The sequence below is a fragment of the Hemicordylus capensis genome, chromosome 5 (genome assembly GCF_027244095.1).
Source record: "Hemicordylus capensis ecotype Gifberg chromosome 5, rHemCap1.1.pri, whole genome shotgun sequence".
In the NCBI taxonomy this organism is placed as follows: domain Eukaryota; kingdom Metazoa; phylum Chordata; class Lepidosauria; order Squamata; family Cordylidae; genus Hemicordylus; species Hemicordylus capensis.
The window spans coordinates 251,425,465-251,444,774 of record NC_069661.1 but is presented as its reverse complement, the minus strand read 5'-3'; positions in this window follow the sequence as shown (position 1 = coordinate 251,444,774).

Sequence of the window (19,310 nt, the reverse complement as noted above, 5' to 3'; positions counted from 1 at the left end):
CAACCTTGTGTTTTCTTCATAAGAGTGATATACCCACACAAACCATCCACGTTGGGAGGGCAACCTAACCTAAAACGAAGGCCTAGGGAACCACAGCACAGCCATCCTAATATGAAGTCCCATAACTCTCTATGCCTCTTCCACACTGGAAACTAAGGGATTAATTCCCCCAGCCCTCTCTGCATAGGGAAGTAACCTTTGCCTCTTAAGGAGTAAATCTGCTGCAGCTGCTGGTATCTTACTCTTCTGCTGAGAGAAACCTAGACAAGGGGCAAGGAATGGGGAAACAGAATAAGCTATGAACGTGGATGTTGGGAAACTGATATGAGTTAAGGGATGCTCAATTGTTCGTTCTGATGTAAACAAAGGTGGATCTGCGCTGATGATAGGCTTCAATGCTGATAGGCTTCAGATTACAGAATCTGCGCTGATGATAGGCTTCAGTGATGATAGGCTTCAGATTCAAGTGTGAGCACTGTAAGATCTCCCTCCTTAGTGGATGGGGCCATAACTCAGTGGAGCTCAGAACTTGGAACCTTCTTCAGTGCTTGCATGAAGAAGCTTCCAAGTTCCCTCCCTGGCAGCATCTCCAGATAGGGCTGATAACCTGTAACCTTGGAGATGCCACTGTAACCTTGGAGTTGCAGTGGCCTGTAACCTTGGAGATGCCACTGCCAGTCTGTGTAGACAGTACTGAGCTAGACGGACCAATAGTCTGACTCAGTATATGGCAGCTTCCTATGTTCCTATCCTTCCCTCTTAGTGCTCAAAATACAGCTGCAGAGGGGGCAAGCTAAAGCAGCACAGGGTGGCGACTTGCTGGCCCTTCCCCCCACTGGTGCCTTTTCCACTAAAACCCACCCCCTCCCGGCTGTCTTTCTCCCTCCCCCATGGAAAAATTATATCCTTACTGCTATTTTTCTCTGTAGGGCAAAAAGAAGATTGGGGGAAGGGAAAGTGATTTAATTTTATAGCAGGAAAACATCTAGATGGGAAAGAGTGAACACACAGAAACTTGTGTGTGCATGTGCATGTACACACACACACACACACTTTTGTCCACCCAGGGCCAGACTTCCATTTTACATTACAGACTCTGTGGCTGCATTTCATAAAAGAACGTGCATATATAAATATAGGAGATAAATTATGCCTGGTTGAGCACTGTTGTTAATTCCCACCCCAAGGCACAGTTGCTTTCTGAAATGATACCAGCCACACAGCTTTCTCTCTTATCTCAATCTCCTTTATTTATAGTTAAAATTTATATACTGCCTTTCATACATTTCTCCCATGGTGGTTTACAGGGTTAACATAAAACACAACAAAATCCATAAAAATCACTCAAAATCTAATAAAAGTTAATAACCAGTTCCTAATATGCTCTCTTTGTTCCTCCTGCATGCCAGGCTGAAGGAGTTGTACATGATCATGTCCACGTCCCTCCCTCATGAAAATTGTATTGGCTTCAAATCCACAAAACCTGACTTCAGTCAAGGGGAACGAAAACCTCCCGGACTACCAATGGTCAGCAACTAAGGATCAAACTACATGTTTACCCCTGCTAACTGGGCAAAGAGGCACCTTTTTAACGTGGTGATTCTCTTTATTTAGCAGGGGGAGAGCAACTGGCCCTATCCACCCCCAGCACAGTATCCCTCCAGTGACTGTTGCTGGGGTCTATCTTATGTTTCTGGTTTAGATCGTGAGACCTTTCGGGGGACAGGGAGCCATCTTATTTGTTTTATTTCTCTTTGTAAACAGCCCTGAGCCATTTTTGGAAGGGCGGTATAGAAATTGAATTAAAATAATAATAATAATAATAATAATAATAATAATAATAATAATAATCTGCGCTGATGATAGGCTTTGCATTCCTTCTAAGACTTTTGTTACACCATGATAAGATGACTAAGCTACACTCTGTGTATAAATACTTACCTGTAACTGGGGGTCTTCGCTCTCAATTTGGGTGCGCCCCGAAAGCCTTACTTGCTAGCAGTAAACATCCCATAAGCTTTTCCCTGTGTGTGTGTATTATTTGGCATCGTACACCACCCAGACAAGAACCGGCTTTCACGGTTATATCAAGATGAAGATGGGGACATTTGTATTGAGGGGAGGGGGTGGTGCTAGGCCCTTCACGCACACTGTAATTCTCCCTTGACAATGCCCCCCCTCATTTTTAAAACCATTTCCCCGCAATTTCACTCTGTAGGTGAGCTCTGCTAGTGAAAATAGCTGGGAGGGCCCCCCGCCCAGCATTTTCAAGGGAGACACCCCGCCCCCCTTCCCGGCTGTAAATGTCCTCTCTTTCCTCACATTCATGTTATCTTGGTAAACACAGAACTGCAAACTTGCCTTTGCCAAGATACCACAGAGCTCTACCTTCAGCCTTGAAGTTCACTGAGGGAACTTGAGATGAATAAGCATAACCTACTTCAAAGATGGTTGTAAGGAAATCAATGTCATTATCGTTAGCTTTCAGGCCTTAAATGTGATTGCATATATGATCTTAGGACAGGTGGTTTCAACCTTTTTAAAATAAGTGTATCCCTTGTGTCTGTAATCTTCAGCTCAGGTACCCCACAGAGATGTTGTATGTGTATGTGTATGTGCACGCATGCACACACGCACGCACTTCTTCTTTAGTTGCTTCTCCTATTGGAGGTTAGCTATCATTAAGGCTACTTGATCTTTTGATACTACATCTCTAAATCGTGATGCAGTGCTCCCACCATACCAATCTCTAAGGCTTTTCAACCATGATGTTTTCCTTCTTCCTGCCCTCCTCCTGCCCTCAATATTTCCTTGCAATATTAATTGCAGAAGACGATATCTCTGATGTCTCGTCACATGCCCCAAATATTCCAATTTCCTTTCTTTTATTGTTCTTGAAATTTCCATGTTTTTATTCATTCTCCGCAGAACTTCTAAACTGGTGACTCTATCTACCCAGGGTATTCTCAACATTCTTCTATACATCCATGTTTCAAAAGCCTCAAGCCTCTTACACATATCTTTGGTGAGCGTCCAACTTTCCATTCCATAAAGCAAGATTGGGAGAACATAACACTTAATCATTCTGATCCTTAAATTCAAATTAAGTCTGTGGTTACATAACACTTTTTTCATTTTAGTAAAAGCACGCCTTGCTTGCTCTATTCTTGATTTTATTTCTTGTGTATTGTCCCAATTATTATTTAACCAGCAACCTAAATACTTATATGATGTTACTATGTCTAACACATTATTTCCCACTATAATGTCTGGCACATCCGACTGCCCCTTTGTAAAGACCATGACTTTAGCTTTCTTGGTATTAATGGTCAGACCACATTGTTGACTTGTTTGTACTACTCTATTTAATACTGCCTGCATATCATTCTTGTTATCAGATATTAATACTGTATCACCGGGATACCTAAAATTACTTATTTGTTCACTCCCGACAGCAATTCCTTCCTCCACCTCATATCAAGTTTCATTAAATATTGCTTCAGAATAGATAGCGCGCTTGTGCGCGCGCACACACACACAGACTTAAATGTTACAATTATGAGACAAATTATTACAGTCATAGGAACATAGGAAGCTGCCATATACTGAGTCAGACCCTTGGTCCATCTAGCTCAGTATTGTCTTCACAGACTGGCAGCGGCTTCTCCAAAGTTACAGGCAGGAGTCTCTCCCAGCCCTGTCTTGGTGATGCTGCCAGGGAGGGAACTGGGAACCTTCTGCTCTTCCCAGAGCAGCTCCATCCCCTGAGGGGAATATCTCACAGTACTCACACTTCTAGTCTCCCATTCATATGCAACCAGGGTGGACCCTGCTTAGCTAAGGGGACCAGTCATGCTTGCTACCACAAGACCAGCTCTCCTCTCCTCTCCTCACCAGTGATTCACTAGTCACTGGTGTACATCTAGATTACATTACAGTACTTATAGGTACTCCCTTTGAAATTACCTGTCCCACTAATTTTAACAGCTAATTAAGAGCCCCTGGTGGCGCAGTGGTAAAACTGCCGCCCTGTAACCAGAAGGTTACAAGTTCGATCCTGACCAGTGGCTCAAGGTTGACTCAGCCTTCCATCCTTCCGAGGTCGGTAAAATGAGTACCCAGAATGTTGGGGGCAATATGCTAAATCATTGTAAACCGCTTAGAGAGCTTCGGCTATAGAGTGGTATATAAATGTAAGTGCTATTGCTATTGCTAATGAGGTCATTCAACACAATCAAAAACTATATTCTACCTGGCTTTGGGATCTGTGTGTGCTCCCAATTTTCAGTTGTTTGGAAGCAAAGTTAGAGGAAAACCTGGGTAGAAGTGATTGTGTGGAAGCAAGATAGGAGGAAAACCTGGGTAGCTTTTCCTCCTGCCTTGCTTCCACACAATTGAAAATTGGGAGCACACACAGCTCCTGAACCCAGGTAGAACACAGTTTTTGATTGTGTGAATAACTTCACTGAGTAACTTAATCTGGTTGTAATACAGTAACTGTAATAGCCAAGTCCTCTGATAAGGAGGAAACAGCTTCATCTTAATCACTAGTCAGCAAGTCGAGGTGGCGAGATACAGGAGCTATCGGGCGCTAGACTGGTGCTGGTGCTGCATTTGCAGAGCAGCCATGAGAGGCTCTTCCCTGCCTTAAAGGCAGAGAAGAGCCGTTCCTGGCCACACCGTGAATGCAGCGGCCATTTAACTCCTGAATGAGGGCCATGTGGCCCCCGCTCGGGAGCTAAACCAGCACCCCCAAGTCTGATGTCAAATGTAGGGGACGTGTCGGGGCCACAAGGCATGGCCCCTGATTGGGTGCGGCCCGGGTTCTTTGAACCCGTTTGCCCAATGGTGGCTCTGCCCCTGAGAAGGTGTAGTCCATACAGCCAATGGCATTCTTCAGCTTTGCTCCCGACAATTCGCAGTTACTGCACATTTATATACATGCTCTAAATGTAGCACTTGGGTGCAGTGCTCAGAATGGCTTGACTTTAGGCATTTCCCGACGCTGTAAAGCCATCTGTCTGGGGAAGCTCAAGGAGTCATGAAAAGAGACAGGAGGTAAGTACTGACCAGAGTTCCCTGTAATAGGGATTCCCAGGCGTTGTTGACAAGAGCTCCCATCATCCCCAGCTGCAATGGCCCTTGGCTAGGAATCCCTGTTACATGGGACACTGGACGGACCAGCAGGGTGCTTTCCAGACTGCAAGTCTGAGCGTGGGAACAGGTGGTGTAAACTTCGTTTTGAAGCTGGTTAGGGTGAGCCATCAGACTTTACACCACTTCCTCCTGCACTGAGGCTTTGAGGGGAGAGAGTGAGAGAAAGGAAGCAACCCCTTGGATCCACACAGAGGGTGCTTCCCAGAGAGGGAGAGGAAGAAGAGGAGGAGGAGGAGGAGGAGGAGGAGGTGGTGGTGGTGGTTTTTACTCCCCTCTCCCCCACCCACTTGGTGAATTTGTGCAAGAGCACCAGGCTCTTGCCAAAAAGAAAAGGCCCATTGCAACCAAAGAAGGTAACGCTGGAACCATTGTACAAGAGCAGCACCAAGGATTCCCCCCACAAGCTGATTGCAGAGGCTGGTTGCTTTGTGCAAGAACAGCCGGGGGGGGGGGGTGAAAAGAAAAAAGGCTGATTTCAAAAACTGAGAGGCAGAGATTAAGATATATCCACTGATAAGCCCCTCCACATGACATCTCAGGAAAAAATAGAGCAAGCTTGCAAACTGTTCTTCAAACTAAAAAAAAATCAGTTTACTGAAAATATTAATACTACTACTACTAATAATAATAATAATTATTATTATTATTACATTTATATCCCGCTCTTCCTCCAAGGAGCCCAGAGTGGTGTACTACATACTTGGGTTTCTCTTTCACAACAACCCTGTGAAGTAGGTTAGGCTGAGAGAGAAGTGACTGGCCCAGAGTCACCCAGCAAGTCTCATGGCTGAATGGGGATTTGAAGTCGGGTCTCCCCATTCCTAGTGCGGCATTCTAACCACTACACCATGCTGGCTCTCAAATGTGCATACAATGATTTAAACTTGAAACATCAAGATGAGATCTGAGTACAGGCTGTGGCTGTGCAAACGACACCTTGTTGTTCCCGTATGCAAGATGGGAACAGCAAAAAAAACCCCAGACGGGAACAGTCAAAACCCAGATCACACTAACACACACCAAGCCTATACGCAGAGAAGCAATTTTAAGTTGCCGTCTGGAAAGCACCCAGGTGGTGCTGTAAGGACAGCACTACGGGAGTGCTCAGCATCTGACTGCAGAGCCAAAACTCACAAGGAGGGAGAGCAGGGTTCTTCAGAAGTCCATGCACGGCATCTGGATGCTGCACAAGCGCCTGGCAGGAAGTACAAGGGGAGCTGGGGGAAAGGCAAGATAAACAGCTGTCTAGAAAGGGAAGGGTTTTCAATCATCCCAATTATAACAGAGCAAGGGTGTGTGAGAAGAACCGAGCAGAGGCGCTCCTACCACTGGACTTTGGGGACCTGGTCTGTGGCCTTCAAGGTCCAGGGGGGCCTCCAAAGACCCAGGGGGGCCTCCTGCCACCAGACCCCTGCTAACTGGGCAAAGAGGCACCTTTTAACGTGGTGATTCTCTTTGTTTAGCAGGGGGAAAGTAACTGGCCCTATCCACCCCCAGCATGGTACCTCCAGTGACTGTTGCTGGTGTCTATCTTATGTTTCTTTTTTAGATTGTGAGACCTTTCGGGGGATAGGGAGCCATCTTATTAATTTATTATTTCTTTCTGTAAACCGCTTTGGAAACTTTTGTTGGAAAGTGGTATATAAATTGTTGTTGTTGTTGTTGTTAAAAGACCCATCTTTTTAGCCTGGCTTTTAACGATATTTAGTTTTAATGTTATCTAGTTTTAATTGTAATTTTAATCTGCTTTTAATTGGTTTTCTATTTTAATTGTTATGTATTTTTTATTTAAGTGTAAACTGCCATGAGTCACTTTTGGAAGGATGGTATATAAACTGACTAAACAAACAAACAAACAAACTCATTGGTGTGGAAGTGGGGAAGAAGGACTTAAAATGAGCAGGAAATTTCTCAACTTGAAGAGTACTGAATTTACCTGAAAAGAAGAACGTTCTGAATTTAAGATGACTCCCTTAAAAACAGAGGCTAAAGACAGGCTATACCTATATTTACCTGAAAGGAACAAGGCTCTGAATTTAAGACAATGTCCTGATTTCTAGCATCCAAGAACATGGAACGGGGTGGGTGGGGGGGGAGGCTAGTCCTGGATTCAGGTAAATATAGTACTCCCTCAAAACAGTCACAATCCCTTCTGCTTCTGGGGGAGAAAGTTTTCTTACCAGCCATTTCAAATCTCTGTGTTTCAGAAGGGCAAGGTATAAGACACATGTATGCTCTTGGTATAGGGATTAACCCCTCATCAGAAAACCACAAAAACAACTCTGTGTGTGTGTGTGTGTGTGTGTGTGTGTGTGTGTTGTCCCCGAGGAACAGAGGGGGAAGTTGCAAACTGAACATTAATTTGCTGATCATTGTATGAACGTACACACACACACAGAGGGTCACACAATAAACTCATAGCATTCACCATTAGATATAACCTGTTCCATGATCACCTTAAGTGGCACAGCAGGAAAATGCTTGACTAACAAGCAGAAGGTTGTCGGTTCGAATCCCTGCTTGTACTATATCGGGCAGCAGCGATACAGGAAGATGCTGAAAGGCATCATCTCCCACTGTGCGGGAGGAGGCAATGGTAAACCCCTCCTGTATTCTACCAAAGACAACCACAGGGCTCTGTGGGTGCCAGGAGTCGACACCAACTTGACGGCACACTTTACCACTTTACCTCTGACCCCTATGCTGCAGCATTTTGTTGCAGGTTCATACTTGTTCATTTGTATTTTCTGTTTTTGTTTCTCTTTTCCTTTTCTCTTCTATTTCTTTTGAAGAAACAATCTACTTCTTTATTAAATGCACAACACAACAATTTAACACAACTCAATTTCCACTGCACCACCCCAGACCCAACAATATCCCCGGCGGTTGCTAAATTTTGTTATACATTGACCAAACTAAGAGAAGCTAGAGCACAGCAATTGGTTACTGTCAAAGATTCCTGATTTTATATATTTGATGTCATTTTAGACTTTGTTTCCATTATTGTTTTCTCTTTTTACTGTGTATATTCTGTGTATATTGATATTTGATCTAAGATCGTAAATAAACAACAACAACACTGCACCACCCCAACACTCAACTGCACACATGCGCGCACGCACGCGCGCGCGCGTGCACACACACACACACACACATTTGCACTGATGAAAATGTATCCAGCAGTATACTAGAACAAACCTTGCCATAAACATGCATCATAAACAGGATTGCCAGCTGACTGCAGGGGAAAAAATTAACCGAGCCTGCTCCTGATCTTTAACAGAAGCTGCATCTGCAGATATCAGCACTGAAGCTTGAAATGGTCTGGAGGTTATAATATTCAGGCACTAACCTCTGCATACCAAATGGGCATTGGCGATCGGGGCAGTGACCAGCCAAACAGCTCTTAAACTGAATCACAAGTGAGCACCATCCACGAGAAATATTGCAATTTTTTTTGCAAATATTTCAAAGATAAGCCAACAGTTTCTATTCATAGACAATGGCCAATAATGAAAATTAATTACAGGTTTCTGGGTCATCAGCGGTAAGCACGCTGGATTTGGATTTCCCAAGACTGCCTGGTCAGGTCAAATGTGCCTGCAGTGTGAAGAAGTGTTCTCGGTTTCCTTTTCTCACGCCTGCAGAGTTCCCAGTAAGTGAACCTCTGACACTATGTTGGTGACAAAGCATTTCTGGATCTAAATACATTCTCATTTGCCTATAGTTTTATGTATTCTGTGCACTATTGCAGAAACATGTGCACATTGGTTAACATTAGTCAGACACTCTCTGCCCACTTGAGTCTTCCCAAAAGCTGAGGCATGAAATCTGACGCGCTTGTTCATAATGACTTCCTCCTTTCAGTTTCCACAACCACATTGGTCAAATGCGGTAAAATGTAGGCTGGGGGAAAGATGGAAGAAGTATGACTTGTTCTATATCATGCAGATGTTGGGCTGGTTCAAGCAAAATGGCCCCCAGCCCATACAATAAGGAAGGGGGTGCATCAACAGCATGCCCATTGTGCCATTTTCCATGGACAACCCAACATCCTCTCAGCACATACCTTCTTCATATATGAGGGCCACTCATCTAAATGGCCCCTAAACACTCATTCCAAGTATTTGTTTAAGCAAGTATATCCCAAGTCAGACATTATGCTGTACAAGTGTATACTTGTACTTTTGTACATCTGTGCACTCGTACATTTGTTTGTGTGAATTACTATACCTGCATTCATGTTTAAAGTGAAACTGGGTACAGGCTCCTCAAATGCATGGTATGGATAGGGAATATACTACTGTACCTGTGTTGAACATAACATGTGAATAACAGTACCTGTGTACAGATCTGTACCTGCGTACACTGTACACTCGGTGTACAAGTGTTAAACATAATGCGTGAATGAGCCTATGAAGAGTGTGTATTTGAACCGATCCTCTGAGTGTTGAAAATAATAGGCTGGTTCACACAATCGTCTTAAGTAGGATAAAAGCTAGGTTACCCACATTTTAATGCTTCTGTGAACACACACAAATCCCTCCAGTCCAGGTTTCTCAAACCAGGGTAACCTAGATTCTCTACCCTGCTCTTAACCAAGGTAGGAGGAAAAGAAAGCCCTCCTACTTTGCTCTTCTGATTGTGTGAACTCACTCACCTTTTCTACCCTGGAAATGGATCTGGAACTGATAGAATGCTGTGGGCCACTCTGGGAAACAGGATGCTGGATAGTGATGTGCATGGTCCGGAGAAGTCCGGACCGGCACCGAAGGGGGGCCTTGTTTTTAGGGCGGGGAGGGCTTGCTTAGCCCTCCCGCCTCCTTGCCCCCGCCAGCGCCCGTATTTAACAGTATAGCCAGTCAGCCCTCCCTCCCTACCTCCCAGCTAGCTGCCCGCCCGCCCACCTGCTTGCTCACCCGCTCACTGGATAAGAAACGAGAGGAGCTCCGGCACAGAGTTCATCTCGTTCGGAAGGCCTCCTGCAGAAGGGAGGCCCGGTCTACCCAGCGATCGGAGGCCCGGTCTACCCGGCCCTTTCCCGGCGGGTAGACCGGGCCTCCGGAGAACGGCGTGCTTTGCGGCGCGCGCATGCGCGCGTGTGCAAGCCGCCATTCTGCAGGAGGCCTTCTGAACGAGAGGAGCTCTGTGCTGGAGCTCCTCTCGTTTCTTATCCAGTGAGCGGGTGAGCGAGCGGGTGAGCGGGTGGGCGGGCAGCTAGCTGGGAGGGAGGGAGGGCTGGCTGGCTTTGGGGGTTATTTTGCCGCGGAGGCGGCGGCGGGGGGGGCGGCTGGTTTCCAGCGCCCCTATACTGTTAAATACGGGCGCTGGTGGGGGCAAGGAGGCGGGAGGGCTAAGCAAGCCCTCCCGCCCTTAAAGGCATACCCCCCACCCGGACCCGGACCAGGCAGGGCCGGACCGGTCCGGCAGTTCGGCCATTCTTTGGAATGGCCGCCGGACCGGTTCAGGCACACCACTAATGCTGGACGAGATCGGCATTGGGTGTGACCCAGCAAGGATCTTCTTAAGACATGTATAGGACTATGATTTTAGGGTGTTTTCAAACAAGGCTTAAATGGTCACTGAGCAATCTTTTGCACAGCATATGCTAATAGTCAGTTAGTGTGGAAAGCAAAGGAGAGGCATTTATAAATAAATCAGTAGGCTGCAGGGGGGAATCAAGGGAGAAGGCCCACCCTGGTGAGTTTTTGGTGGAAGGTTGGTTCCTCCCCACTCTCCAGTTCAGTTTTTGGCCCTGCAGCTTCTTAATGTCCTGTTTTTAGCCTACTTTCCAGTAGGTTTATGAGATCACCCGGCAGTGTGTGTCCGTGTGTCCCCCCTATCATCTTCACAACACCTGGACCAATATGTACCAAATTGGGTACAGTTGTAGGGACACATAGGAGCACCTCAATGGCATTGTTTGTGATGGTGTCATCCACCCCACTCCAAGATGGCGGACATGTAAACCTTTGAGGCACGTGGGCTACCTTGTGAATCGCCTAACCTATTTGAACCAAATTTACTACAGCTGTAGGGACACATAGGGATGCCCAAATGGCGTGGTGTGGTGTGTGATGATGTCATCCACTCCAATTCAAGATGGTGACCAGATGAACATCTGAGGCACAAGCAGTCTAATTTGTGGACTGTCTAACCCATATGAACCAAATTGGGTACAGTTGTAGTGAGTGACACACAGGGACACCTTAATGGCATCGTTTGTGATGATGTAATCTACCCTAATCCAAGATGGTGAACACATGAACATTTGAGGCACAAGTGAGCTAACTTGTGAACCACTTAACTGATTAGATTCAAATTAGCTACAGCTGTAGGGACACATACGGACACCTCAATAGCGAAGATTGTGACAATGTCATCCACCCCAATTCAAGGTGGTGGACACGTAAACTTTTGAGGTGCAAGTGCACTAACTTGTGGATATTCTAACCAATTTGAACCAGATTTGCTACAGCTGAATGGACACATAGGGATGTGCCAATGGTATAGTTTGTGATGATGTCACCCACCACGATCCAAGATGGCAGATACATAAACTTTTGAGGTACTAAAATGAGGACTGTCTAGCTGATTTGAACCAAATTTGAAACAGCTGTAGTTAGTGACACACAGGGACAGCTCAGTGGTGTAGTTTGTAATTATGACATTCACCCCAATCCAAGATTTATTCATTCATTTATTCATTTATTTATATTTAAAACAGTAAATTAAAACAAGATGGCAGACACATTAACATTTGAGGCACAAGAGAGCTAACCTGTGGTCCTCGATTTGCACCAAATTTAGTCCAGATGTAGAGACAGTGAAAGGAAAGTAGGCTGATTAGTTCTTACTAGAACATCCTGTTTTTAATGAAACGGAGCAATGATGGTCCTTTGTACTGAATAGGGAGGTAATGAAGAGCTTACGGCATGGGTAATTTCCCAGGCCTTTAATTGGCTCTGAAAAAGATCAGAAGTCTTTGGAAATTTTCTGGAAATTTTCAGATTTTTTTCTAGGTTAGGGATCATGCACAATTTTTGTGGTGTCCCCTGACAGCCAGCTCTTGCATTCCAAGGATCACCTGCCCTTTTTCATTACTACTTTGACTGGATAAAAGGTTGGGTTCTTCTTGGAATGCAAGTGATGGCCAGCAGGAGGTGCTGCAAAAATCACCCAAGGGGCCCACTCAGTGTGCGTAGAGAGGATATTGTTGGAGATGCAACTCTAGGAGCATCAACTCTTTACACCTTCTTTCCTATTGACCGCTAGCGACATTGGGAAGAGAGATAGTAAGCAAGGGTCTTCCTCTTTGTTTCTGCATTCTTGGGGTCTTTCCTTCTCCTCCCCAGCCATCACTGAAACACTGCTTCTAGCAGTCTGCAGAGACAAACTCAGGGAGGATTTTTGAGACAGCCTTTGCTAGGAATAAAGCTATCTTAGTATGCACGGGATGGTTCCATACTAGAAACTGATGCAACCTGTTACTGACTTTTAGGATTGCTCTGCTATCGCCCAACTTCATCCAATACTCAGCTTGTGCGTTTGTATAAATCACATAAATGTTACAAAAGAAACGATAAGATTGCCATGATCTTTCCTCCAAGGGAAAACAGAATCTGAGGCATGCTTCAACCCCTGGAATTTCACTCTGCTTTGGCCCTTGTGGCTGGGGATGATGGGAGTTGTAGTCCAACAACATCTGGGGATCCAAGGCTGAGAACCCCTGCATTGTAGAACAGGAGTTAAAACACCTTTTCTGGTCTAGAAACCCTGATTCTGTTCAGAAAAGGGCCCACTTTATCTTCCAGTTCAACCCTCATCTCCCAACAACAGCTCCAAGGAAGAAGGATGGAACACCTGTTCATGCCTCCCTGACATATTCCCAGCCAGCAGCCCTGACATATTCGGCTAAGGGGTCTTGAGTACCAAGGCTGGGAAAGACCTCTGATACCCACCACCAGAGCTGTTAAGAGTCCAAGTAAACAGCACTTGGCTAGATACTCCAGTGGCCTCATCCAGTATAAGGCAGCTTCATAACTTCATAACATGCAAATGCATACTATGCAGTCCATCTCTGAACTGGGAGCAAATAATCCCTTTACTGAGCAGGGGGAGAGCAACTGGCCCTCTCCATCCCCAGCACAGCATCCCTCCAGTGGCTGTTGCTGGGGTCTATCTGATGTTTCCTTTTTTAGACTGCGAGCCCTTTGGGGACAGGGAGCCATCTTATTTGTTTGTCTGTTTATATCTATGTAAACCGCTTTGGGAACTTCTGTTGAAAAACGGGATATAAATATCCGTCCGATCTGTGAACACACCCTTTCCATTCCGGAGGAGATGTGAACTAAAGGGCTTTAAAAGTGTGTGAAAAACTTCCAGTAGCTTAGATAATAATAATAATAATAATAATAATAATAATAATAATAATAATTCGATTTCTATACCGCCCTTCCAAAAATGGCTCAGGGCGGTTTACAAAGAGAAATAGCAAGTAAGATGGCTCCCTGTCCCCAAAGGGCTCACAATCTAAAAAGAAACATAAGACAGACACCAGCAACAGTCACTGGAGGTACTGTGCTGGGGGTGGATAGGGCCAGTTACTCTCCCCCTGCTAAATAAAGAGAATCACCACGGTGTTCCCAACTGGTGGTACTCCAGATGTTGCCCAACTACAACTCCCATCACCTCCAGCCACAATAAATGGTAGCTGGAGATGATGGGAGTTGTAGTTCAGCAACATCTGGAGTACCTCAGGTTGGGAACCCCTGCCTTAGGGGATTAGGCCCCCTAGCTCAGTAGTCCAGCATCTGCTTTGCGTGCAGAAGATCCCAGCTCCACTCCCTGGTATCTCCAGATAGGGCTGGGAGAGCCTCCTGCCTGAAATTTGGAGAGCCACTGCCAGTCTGTGTAGACAATACTGAGCTAGATGGACCTATGGTCTGACTCAGTATATGGCAGCTGCCTATGCCCCTAATTTTAAGTGGACATGTTTAGGCATGACATGCCATCTAAATGTTTTTGGAACAATGTGGCTGATGATGCTATTGTTTACTTCTGCTTTACCGGCTATTCTATGAAGCATTTTTGTTTTTAAAAAACCCACATGGCTCTGTGGTCACCAGGAGTCGACATCGACTTGACAGCACCACCTTTCCTTTTCAACATTCCATTCAGTAGCCAACAAAGCTCCATCCATAAATGTGTGTCTACTGCCTCCATCTAGTGGTAGAAGTATAAAAAGCTGTTTTCCTGCATTTTCATCATAAAGGAAGAACATATTCTTTCTTGAATGTGGCATATAAACCTTGCACAACAAAATCAGCCACCTAATGGCACAGCAGGGAAATGACTTGCCTAGCAAGCATGAGGTTGCCGGTTCAAATCCTATTATGTTTCTATTCTGTTTCCTATTATGTTTCCCAGACTATGGGAAACACCTATATTGAGCAGCAGAGATTGAGGAAGATGCTGAAAGGCATCATCCTATGCTGCGCAGGAGATGGCAATGGTCAACCCCTCCTGTATTCTCCCAAAGAAAAACCACAGGGCTCTGTGGTTGCCACAAGTCGACACCGACTCAACGGCACACTTCACCTGACAACTAAGTTAGTGTCTGCTGACGAATATTCATGCATCCATTATCTTGTATTATTAACACGATATCTACCAGACAGAAAGATGTGTCCCTGACCTCATTGCTGCCAGTGGCTGCCCATTATATCTCTGTGAGATGGTGCGGTGACATCACCACCCCCGGCCAAGCCCAGCTGGTGGTGAAGTCATTAGACCAGTTTGTGGCGGCATAATGGGAGGATGGTGGGGGCAATGACAGCAGTGGGGCTGCCGCGGAGGCTGGTGGTGGGTGGGAGGAAGGCAGGTGACAGTGTTGATGAGCCGGGGGGCCCCACCACAAGGCGGTCCACATGCAGAGCACAAGGGTGCTCACTTGAACATAAGGACCTAGGAAGCTGCCTTATACAGAGTCAGACCACTAGTCCATCTAGCTCAGTATTGTCTACACTGACTGGCAGCAGCTTCTCCAAGACTGCAGGCAGGAGTCTCTCCCAGCCCTGTCTTGGAGATGTTGCCAGGGAGATAACTTGGAACCTTCTGCAGGCAAGCATGCAGGTGCTCTTCCCAAAGCAGCTCCGTGCCCTAAGGGGAATATCTTACCGTGCTTACACATTTAGTCCCCCATTCAAATGCAAACCAGGGTGGACCCTGCTTAGAGAAAGGGGCAATTTATACTTGCTTCCACAAGACCAGCTCTCCTCTCCTGCTGCAGATAATTCCTGTTTTCATTCTAGTCATGTAGATCAGTTAAATTATCAATTCCAGCCGTTTAAATGGTTTTTCTCCACTACTCCATGATGTGCAATCGGACCTCTCGGCGGCGTTCGATACCATTGACCATGGTATCCTTCTAGGCCGCCTCTCAAGTATGGGAATCGGAGGTACTGCGTTGAAGTGGTTCCGGTCCTTTCTTGGAGGGAAGGTCCAGAAGTTAGTGCTGGGGGACTACTGCTCGGCTCCGTGGCCATTGGCCTGTGGGGTCCCGCAGGGTTCAGGCTTGTCCCCCATGCTGTTTAACATCTACATGAAGCCGCTGGGAGAGATCATCCGGGGACTTGGACTGAGTTGTCAGCAATATGCGGATGACACTCAGCTCTATCTCTCCTTGTCATCTGATCCTAGGGAGGCGGTGGATGTCCTGAATCGGGGGCTGGAGGCCGTGATGGGTTGGATGTGGGCTAACAAACTGAAATTGAATCCGGATAAGACGGAGGTACTGTTGGTCAGTAGGAGAGCCAATCGGGATGAGGATATTTTACCGGTTCTGGATGGGGTTGCACTCCCCTTGAAGGAGCAAGTACGCAGCTTGGGGGTACTACTTCTCGAGAAGGCAGATCTGGCCACGGTTACCCATGCCTTAGTCACGTCATGGCTGGATTACTGTAACATGCTCTACGTGGGGCTGCCCTTGAAGAATATCCGGAAACTGCAGCTAGTGCAAAACACGGCAGCGAGGGCTTTATCCAGAGCTGCCCATTGGGAACATATCACCCCCATTTTGAAAGAGCTGCACTGGCTGCCGGTTTGTTTCCGGGTCCAATTCAAGGTGCTGGTTTTGACCTTTAAAGCCCTTAACTGTTTGGGCCCAGGATACCTGAGGGACTGCCTGCTCCCAAGGGTTACTGCCCACTTGACGAGGTCATCTGAGGGGGCTCTGCTCCGGGTGCCGACAATGAGGGAGGCTCGGTTGTCGCGCATGTGGGACAGGGCCTTCTCTGTTGCTGCCCCCAGACTCTGGAATGCTCTCCCCATGGCTATTCACTCCTCAGTCTCCATCACAGCTTTTAGAAAAGGTGTAAAATTTTGGCTTTTTGCCCAGGCATTTATTTGATTCTCTGCTGCTGCTCTTTATAGTCTGTATTGCTTTTATGCTTTTGTTTTAAATTTTTAATCAGATTTGTTTAATATTTTTTTCACTTAATATTTTAATTGTCTTTTTTACCATCTTGTGTTTAAATTTTTTGCTGTAAACTGCCTTGGGATTGCTTTAATGAAAGGCGGTATATAAATTTAACAATAAATAAAAATAAAATAAAATTTTGATTTCCAGTGCTTTGCAATCATAATTGTTACAGCCATGAATAGATTTTTAATAACAATCTTATGGTCCAGTATATCTGAGTGAGTGAGTGAGTTTAAAAAAAACTAATCACGACTTAACATGATGAAAATATTTAATACATTTTCCAAAACTCTCGAATCAAGGAATATTACTACCACAGGATATTTCCAGCAATCAAACGGAGTTATTATATAGATCATAATGAGCCGGTGGTGTGAGGTACCATCTATACAACACTATATATATATTGCATCTCTCAAGTTAGAGATAAGAAGAAGGTCTAGGATTCTGTCTGAGCCTCACTTGCCAGCTTGCCAGGACTCGACTGCAGCCAGGGGCAAGCAGCAAGACTTATCTGACCACAGACATGCAGATGACACACACCTTTGTACTGATGACATTTGGTGACCCCTTTATATAAATTGCAAGTGGGTGTGCTGTTAATGGAGCAGAAGCGGTTTTACTAATTGATCTCTTAAACCAGGGGTTCCCAAGCAGCTGAACCACAACTCTCATCATCCCCAGCTACAATTTATTATGGCTGGGGGTGATGGGAGTTGTAGTTCAGAAGCAACTGGAGTATCACAGCTTGGGAATTCCTGTCTTAAGCATAGAAGGGTTTTTATGGGACCTATGAAATAATACTGGCTTGTATCCTGTCTTCTGTTACAAACACACGTCTCCACTCATGCTACCCTTTAAAGCTCCCTCCCAAAAATCTGCTCCTGAAGACTGTAGACTGGTAATGGAACTGCCCTGGGGTGATTGGTGAACACTGCTAAATCTGCGTTCGGGCTTGTGTGGGGAAATTAGCTCAGAAAAAGAACAGTTCTACGTCAGGTTAGATGGACACAACGTTGTGGACCCAGGAAATAGCTGGACAGAGGCAAGGTTTAAGTTTCAAAAATTAAAAAGGGGTCTTTATTAGAGGGAAGGGAACAGCAGAAAGAAATGTGTGGTTAAAGCAATACCAAACCAACTGACAAAGAGGCGTTTTAGCTTAAAGTCCTCATTGTATACATTCCCAAGCGGGCAAGAGAAAGAGGCTTTAGAGAGGGAGGCGGCTGGATTTAAGAAAGGGGAATAGGGACAGAGCTGGGCCCAGTAAGGGGCAAACGTTCATATCACCTGATCTGGACGAAGAAACCGCGGGGCTCCTGGAACAACTGAAGGACCTCATTGCTCAGGGTCAGCTTGGTCAGAGGCAAGGCGAGAAGGCCAGAGGGGTCAGTTGATAGAGATGAATCCACGAGGGTGCTTCCTCCGTGGAATCAGCTCCCTATGTTGGCAAGGAAGACTAGGAAGATCAGGCTCGGCAAGGAAGCTGATCTGGAGAGTGCTACGAAGAACTGAATACACAGCCTGGCATGGTGGCCTTTGAAAAGTAAATCCCCCTTGCAGCTGGTGACTCCAAGGTTGATGGTGTGCAAAGAGCACACTGGATCATGGAATTGGGGCTTGTTATAACCCAAAGCATGTCCTGGGCGAACATTCCAATTGACCTTTTTTGTTGAATAGGTCTGTTAGGTGGAACTGGCAAGGATTCCATTGCTGCTGATCACTCTTCCTGAGCGTAACAATGTGCAAATGGCCAAGGCACACCATTGAGTTGATTGTCATGACAGTAGAGTGCATAGACATGAGAAGGGGAAATCTGCATGGACGGAGGGTTTCATAATCCAGCCAGTACTTTTAATGGGTGCATCTCGAGGTCCTTATTGCTGACTCAACCTTTTTTGTGAGGGGGGAGAGGCACCTCCCCAAGCCTTAGCTGCGTTCTTCCTGCTGAATTAATTGACACATTAGTTGGCTGCTATTCTTTGCGAAAGGAGGGAAGGGCCCGAGACAGGTTCACTCTGAGTGCAGAATGGCCTTGGCTGGAAGTTAACCTGCTTTAGTGAACTTCTGGGGTCTACTTAGGCTATCCCAGCATAGGGAGGGCGTGCATCTGCTCCCATTTCCAATTTGCTTGTTAGCAGCCAAATCTAGGGGCGACTGGCCCACTGTCAACTAAGTGACCTGTCCCCGTGTGCCACAAATGGAGAGCTCACGACGCTGTGAGGCTCCTGAGCATGTCAAGAGTGAGATCTCCAAGCCTGGAGACTGAAACACAATGGGTGGGGGGGAGGGGTGCTCCTGGGAGCTGGCAGAAAAGCACTGCTAGCAACAGGACTGCTGCACTCCAGAACAGATTAGTAAGTAACATGACATAAAGCAGCAAGAAGAGGGGGCAATTGACAAAATCCAGGCTTCACCTCTGACTGTTTTTGCTTCATCTGAAACAATCAGGAAAGTAAATATTGGAAATATTTGAAATATTGGAAAGTAAATCTCATCAAAAAGTGTACATATGAGGTCCAGTGGTACAAGTACAAAAAATATTTTGCATGGTCTTGCAGCCCCATTATTCTTTCACCTTGTTCTTTGAGACTTGTGATTTACTGCTGCCTGCCGGTAAGTGGCGCTGCTGCAATGCTCCTTCTTTCCCTGGCCCTATCTTGCCCTCTACCTA